Source organism: Triticum aestivum, chromosome 2D (genome assembly GCF_018294505.1).
Source record: "Triticum aestivum cultivar Chinese Spring chromosome 2D, IWGSC CS RefSeq v2.1, whole genome shotgun sequence".
NCBI lineage: Eukaryota > Viridiplantae > Streptophyta > Magnoliopsida > Poales > Poaceae > Triticum > Triticum aestivum.
The window spans coordinates 43099016-43106303 of record NC_057799.1 but is presented as its reverse complement, the minus strand read 5'-3'; the positions used below and the strand labels follow the sequence as shown (position 1 = coordinate 43106303).

Genomic DNA, 7288 nt, shown 5'->3' with positions numbered 1-7288 from the left:
TACACCCTACCTACGCCGACACTTTTATCAGACAACATACACCCTACATGTGTCGACAGATAACCTGTCCACATACACCCTACCTATGCCGACACTTTATTAGCCACGGACATCATATCTATGCCAACAGATAATCTATCAACATACACCCTACCTACACTGACAGATATTACCTTTGCCGACAGATGAATTGTTGGTAAAGTGATGTGCAGCCAAAACAACATATATATATACAAGCTCTAAGCCTATAAACAGATTCAGTTATTATCTATATATACAAGCTCTAAACAGATTCAATTACTATCCTCACATCCACAAGCAGGTTCAAGATGAACACATATTGTACAACAATGAAAATATGTTCACAAACATGCATATACATTGAACACAAGTTGACAAACACATCAATCTTGACACAGCATAGTTTTCACCATCTTAACAATCACCCAGAATACACGAGTCACAAAAAGTTGAGCACTATTTGCTGGTATGAGAGACTTCAACTAGATGGTCCAGGACACAGAAGTCTGTATCCACATGCACAAAGTGCAAGCTCCGAAATACCCGAAGCACCAAATGGTCTAGAAGACATCAGATCCATGATTACAAGTTGGTTGGTCCATAAACGCTGCAAAGTCATGACGTCCATGTGCACCAGGTGGCTAAGTGCCTGAAATTTTTTCACAAAATTTTGTCAAGAAAATGGAATCAGGTCAAGTTGTTCAAAGCTCATATCCGGATTAACACAGATTTGATCAATAAATCATCATGATATCATAGTTAACAATATAGTTTCTACAAAAGTTATAATTGGCTCACATGGTACTGTATAGAATTATGTTCCCGTGCTTGCAGTTTTATCAACAATGAAGGCATTGACCATCTGAAATAGATCCTACAACCTAGTAGCTTATTTTATAGCCTATTACGTAAGCATTCACTGAAGAGAGAAAGACAACCTCTTTCGCAACCTCTCTAGATTTTCATGATTAAGAGCTACATAACCATGGATAAAAAAGGAAACCATGACACATATATACACACGCAATTTAGTGATAACACGTAGGCCAGCAACCTTGTAAAGTGACATTTTTAGAAACTGTTCTTATGCAATAGCATGTGAGCTAAATTACTACTGAAACAAAAAATGTACCTAGTAGTTGAGGTATCCGGCCAGGTAGCCTTCCATTCACCACCAATTGCCCACTACAAGTCGTGGCCCTGGTTCCCAGTGAGGTGGCCTTTCCATCCACTATTCACTTTCTGCTGCACGTGCGCAACCATGGTTCCCAGCGAGGTAGCCATCCGTTCTCCGCCCATTGCCCATGCTGGTGGTCATGGTTCCCGGCTATTGTTGTCAAGACTAAATGAATTAGTAATTTGTTTCTCATCATGCATTATAATTATGACAATTGTATGTAACTACACTATTTGCATCTATTTTTTACTTTAATTATGTGCAATTGGCATAGGCATATCAAGGTGGAACACTGAATTTAAGCATAAAAGTACAGGACTGAGCAATATATATTGTGCAAGTTCAAAAGTTCATGATTAAATGTGCAATGTTCATAAGAAGTAAATGACTGAGCAACTATGTTATGGAATCATAAAGCTTGCTCTTTTTAACATTGTACTGAACTGAACTAACTGAACCAAAAAGGTAAAGCAAATGCTATACTTCAAACATTGCTGAAATAATCTAGAAAATGGAACATAATACAAGAATGGCCATGCATGAAGCACTTATATCTAGCATAATTAATATAGACTAGGCAAACGCGCGCTTTGTTGTGTCGGTTTTTTTCCAGCTTCTTGATTATTTGTTTGCAGACATGTAGTTTGTCCATCTGGTCATGATACACGAAAATTGATAACAAAAGCACACTAATAGAGAAAACTAAACCACCTGTGACTACAAAATTTTGCATGAATATGCGCGTGGAAGCAAGAGTGAGCAACTCATTTACACAAGACCAGTGCAGTAAAAGTTGCATTTACACAAGACCTATTGAAGTAAAATCTGGGCCAGCAATGTAAGCCCATCAAGAAACATGGCCATCTTTGAATTCATCTCGAACTTTATTTTCTTCTCACATGGTTTGAACTCAGTTGGAATAATCATTTGTACATATTTTTCTTACCCCATGGCATGACAGCGATGTTTGATCACATTATTAGAGCTTCACAAAAGAGGGGCTTAGGTGTAGAGTTGAATACGAAAACATGTCGCTACTCCAGTGAAGCAACCTTGCACCCAACTCCTTCACACCTGAAAATAAACAAGACAACGGTACTCAGGTGAACCAAAAAGAAAGAATTACAATTACCTAAGAGGTTAGATGGCATTAAGGTTGTTTTAAATGGATAAGATAAAAATAATAGGATATGATCCTATCATGAAGCTAACAGATGCAGTAGCTCCAATGTGAGACAGACCCTTGGGAACAATAAGGCAATACCAAATATAACTGAAAAAGGAAAAGGTCCAAGCTAAAGTAGCAAGACCAAGAATTGTCTGGTAGCTTGACTACCAACGACTTCACTTGAAATGTGCTCTGGGTACACATACTGCCTAGCCTGAGTATTGCTTTGTTTCCAGTTTTTCCTCCAAGGAGGCCTAAAAATGCATCCAGTGAAAAATGAGGCCTAACAATTCTAGTCAGGTCAGCCCACTATGAAACAAATATTGGCATCACCATCTCAAAATTAGAAATGCACACACATGCATCCCAAAATATGTGCAAGAGAACTACGCACATACCTAGTGAACAATAAACTTAATGAAAAGAAACTGGTCCACAATATTCAGATGATAGCTGCAGTACACGCAACAAATGCAATTAATAAAAGGCCATTTCCGAGACACTTACACCATCTGGATGTATTTCGTTGAGTCTGGTCATATTGTCCCTTTCCTTCCATCTTAGTTCTGCAGTTTCACCTAAGTACTGCGAAATAATGTTATCAATGACAAAGTCTGGATCAGAGAAAAAGTATAAGGGGAGTGATTAAAAGGAGGACATGGGGGTGGAGTATTTTTACACAAAACAAACTGCACAATCTGGCATCACAAGTAACATGACCGATATGAAACAATTAAGTCCCTTAACATATATAGTCACTTGCTATTCACGTATATGGATTTCCCCAAACATATATTCACAACTAAACCATTGAATATAGGAAAATATGCAGGAACAAAGAGCTCTTCCCCTTGGTGTTGGAACAATTTCATCAAGTGTATCAGGGACCGAGCAATCTGTGTAGAAAAACTGATCCTAGTTAGGGGAGGGGTGAATCCTGAATGAAAAATCAAGTACAGAGAAGGAAATCTCAGGACGAGTCGATGCCTACCTCAGGGCACGGCTGTCTTCGGGAGGGGCGCAGCACAGAAGATGCAGCCCCGACAGCAGCAGGTCCAGTAGCAGCAGATCTGGCAGCAGCGGGAGCTCGGATATGGAGTCCCGACAAAAGCAGGTGCGGCAGCTGCGGGAGCCCAGAGATGGAGCCCGGCAGTAGCAGGGACGGGGATTGGCGAGGACGACGGCTGGATGTCAGGGGAGGGGCGAGGACGGCGGTTGGATGTGGATCGCGAGGACGGCGGCTGGATGTGGATCGCGAGGACGGCCGCTCGATCTCGGGATGGAGCTCGAGGGGAGGGGGAGCGGAGTGCAAGGATGGGTGTATGTCGGGGTGGAGCTCGGCCGCGGCGGAGTGCGAGCTCCGAGATGATGGCTTGACGACGGGTGGTGCGCGAGGCCGGCGGCAGGACTGTGGATCGAGCACGAGGGCGGCGGCGGCAGGCACGGGTTAGGGTCGTGGAGTTGGGGATATTTTGCACGGTGGTGGAGGATATTTTGCACGAACACCCCAAAAATTTCCCCTCGCGCCGAAATCACGCGGCCACAAGTTTTCAACCATCAGTCCATTGACACGTGTCCACCTACATCGACACTTAGTCTGTGCCCATACACCCTACATAAGCCGACACATTTTAAGTCGCTAAGTACCTAGCTACACTGACAGAAAAACTGTCAAGGTCCACACATATGCCGACACATAACATGTTATTAAGCAATTGCTCACAGATATATTGATGCTTCGGGATTGCTGACTCTTAATGTGTCCACGGTGATGTACCTTTGCCAACACATGATCCGAAGACAAAACTTAAAAGCTATGGTGATAGTTATTTTGTGAAGATTACTCGACCTTTGCCCACAAAAATGTGTCACGTAAGCTCTACTGTGATGTCGTGAGCGAGGACGGATCATTGTCATTGGATGAAGACGAACATGACGTCAAAAATTATATGAGTTTGGATGAGTCTTATAGTGGCAATGTAAGTGGTCTGCATGTTGTCAAGCATATTAAATACAAGCACCCGGGATGACAATAACATGTTTGACTTTGCACAGGTAGGAGGGGATGATGACAATGAGGATATGGATCTAGATGATTCATATGCTGAAAGCGGAAGCCATGTAGGTTTAGAAGTATGCAGGTTATTTTAAAGTGACATGAAAAATGCATCAAATCTTACGTATCATATTTAAAATTTGCGCAGATGGAAGTGGAAGGGTACTATGAGTGGATTTTTTTTCGATGATGCCAATGACGAAAACGATATCGATGCATCTTATAATGACAGCTCGAGCAAAGTAAGTAGTGCAAACTGAATACCTATGATAGTCCTTATAAAACTACTTACTGACATATAAGGTTGTTTGTATTTTTTTCAGGGAGAGGTTGGTGGCGCGTGAAAAAACGATGATGATGCCGATGGTGATGAGTGCAATTTTGACACTGGGTACGATGAATACCAACAAGAATCACTGGACAGACATTGGACGGTGATGTCCACGACGTTCAGGACAGACGAGGAGGCATATGATTTCTATAACGACTATGCGAAAAAGCGTGGCTTCAGCATTAGGAAGGACAACTTGAAATATGCAAAGGGTATCGACACACGTAGGCGCTTGAGGAGGTTTCTTTGTTCAAGGGCTAGGAAACGACAGTCCAAGTTTTGTACCATGGAAGGGAAGAAGCGCAGGCTGAGAGCGGAGACTCGATGCTATTGCGAGGCCCATCTAACTGTGAAGCTTGATAGAGAGCGCTCCATTTGGTATGCCAGCAGTTTCAGCGATGATCATAGTCACACTCTTGCTAGACCGGATGAAGTTATATATCTTCGGTCTCATAATCAGATAAAGGAATACCAGAAGGTCGAGATCTTAGCAATGGTAGGTGCTGGGCTCAGAAAACATTGGATTTATGACAACTTCGTTAGTAGGTATGGATCATATGCACGGGCTGGTTTCGGAAGGAGGAAGCTTTATAACATGTGTTATAGGGAGAAAATGAAGTTGCTAGCAAAGGGTGATGCGGACACTGTGATTGGTATCATGATGACGAGAAAGGCAAGGGATCCAGACTTTTTCTTTGAGCACACTGTTGACGCAGAAGGCAAGCTGAAGAACATGTTCTGGTGTGATTCTCAGTCACGTCGGGATTACCTTGACTTTGGTGATGTAATCGTCTTCGACAGCACTTACAAGATGAATAGGTACGGAATGCCATTCATACCTTTTATTGGTCTAAACAAACATCGTTGCACCACTGTGTTCGGTTGTGCTGTTGTGTCAGATGAGACGGAGGTTACATATGTTTGGGTGTTGCAGACCTTCTTGAGAGCTCATTGTCAGAAGAAGCCGAGGTCTGTAATTACTGACGGAGACGCAGCCATGATAAGGGCCGTCAGGAAGGTCCTTACTGACGTGTGGCATCGACTTTGTTCGTGGCATATAGAGAAAAACGTGCAGAAACACCTCCACCACTAGTCCCTTAAGGAGTTCAGGTCTCTTATTTACTATGCTACTACACATGATGAGTTTGAGGCAAGATGGGCAGCTTTTAGAGCTAAATGGGAGTCGGAGAAAACTGAAACATGGTTGCGTAGGATGTACAGGAAGAAAAGGCTTTGGGCTGCGTCATATCTCACCGGTGGGTTCTTCCTTGGTATGCGGAGTAACCAGAGGAGCGAGAGTCTGAACTCTTGCCTTCATATGCATCTTGACTCTGGCATGACAATTGTTGATATGGTTGTGCATTATAAGAACTGCATTGTTCGGCTCCGTGAGAACGAGTCATACGACGACTGCATGTCCACACATACACTCCCTGTACCAGTACTCGACGACTTCAAATGCATTGAAAAAGCCGCTGCTCGTGACTTCACTGCGGTGAACTTTTACCTCTTTCAGAAAGAAATGAAGAAGGCAACGGATCTTGAGATCATAGATAGACTCAGTGGAGCCGTCAGTAGGAGATTCATAGTGGCATGGAAAAATAACAGGCAACTGAGATTCAAAGTGGACTATGCACCTAGTAATTCAGAAGAAACAGTGAAGTGCAGTTGTGATAGTATGAAACGTAAAGGTCTTCCATGCAAGCATGTTCTTTATGTTTTGGCCAGGTTGAACGTGAAGGACTTACCTAAGTGCTTAGTGCTGCGAAGATTCACCAAGAATGCTAGAGGTGGACTGCTCATGAAACGCACTAGCGATCTCTTCGCATGGGGATGGGCGGGTACTGAGGAGAGAACTAAGTACAGTGAGTTGACTATTTTGTCTGCGGAAGCAAATCATGCGGCATGTCATAGACCATTCCTATTTGACAAACTGAAGGCTGCTCTGGAGGATGTGGTAGCAAACAAGGACGTTGAGGAGGAAGATTATGTGAGACAACATAGGGTTGCACATGACGATGCTTTTGTGCCGGACCAAGATCATGTTTTTGTTGGTGATCCAGAGAAAGTCAATACAAAAGGAGCACTGAAAGGGCAGAATAACAAAGGCCGTGGTAAGGAACCTGGCGTGACTACAAACAGTAGACCTAAAGGTTTCGATGAGAAACCTCCTGTACGCCTATGCGGTTTATGCAGAATAAAAGGTCATTTCAAAAACAATTGTCCTCAGAATCCTAAGTATGTGCACACCTTTTTATTAACGTTCTTTTCTTGTTTAGTTTATTCTTTACAAAATTTTGACGTATATTATGATCTTTCTATGCTGGAACATGGCATGATGATCATAGCAAGGGTTGTTTGAATAAGAGGAACACCTTCTGATAGAGTTGACGATTTATTTGGTTGTATTAAAGTTATATATTTGTTTCGGTACATCGATACGGGAGACTTGTAATTGGTGTTTACTTATGTCATATTTGTTGGCACTATACTCGTTGTTCTTAATATGATATGCGACATACACATTTTACGTTA

The 7288-nt window shown here is 42.5% G+C and overlaps 1 long non-coding RNA gene across 1 annotated transcript; it reads right to left on the bottom strand.

Annotated features, from left to right (window-relative positions):
* Positions 1-323: 323 nt before the first annotated feature.
* On the bottom strand, positions 324-3849 carry LOC123051431 (uncharacterized). The gene is made up of 5 exons (XR_006424130.1): positions 3358-3849; positions 2874-3262; positions 2145-2272; positions 1154-1348; positions 324-670 (listed from the first exon to the last, which is right to left on the bottom strand). It is a non-coding gene; the product is annotated as an uncharacterized lncRNA (long non-coding RNA).
* Between the last annotated feature and the right edge of the window lie 3439 nt (positions 3850-7288).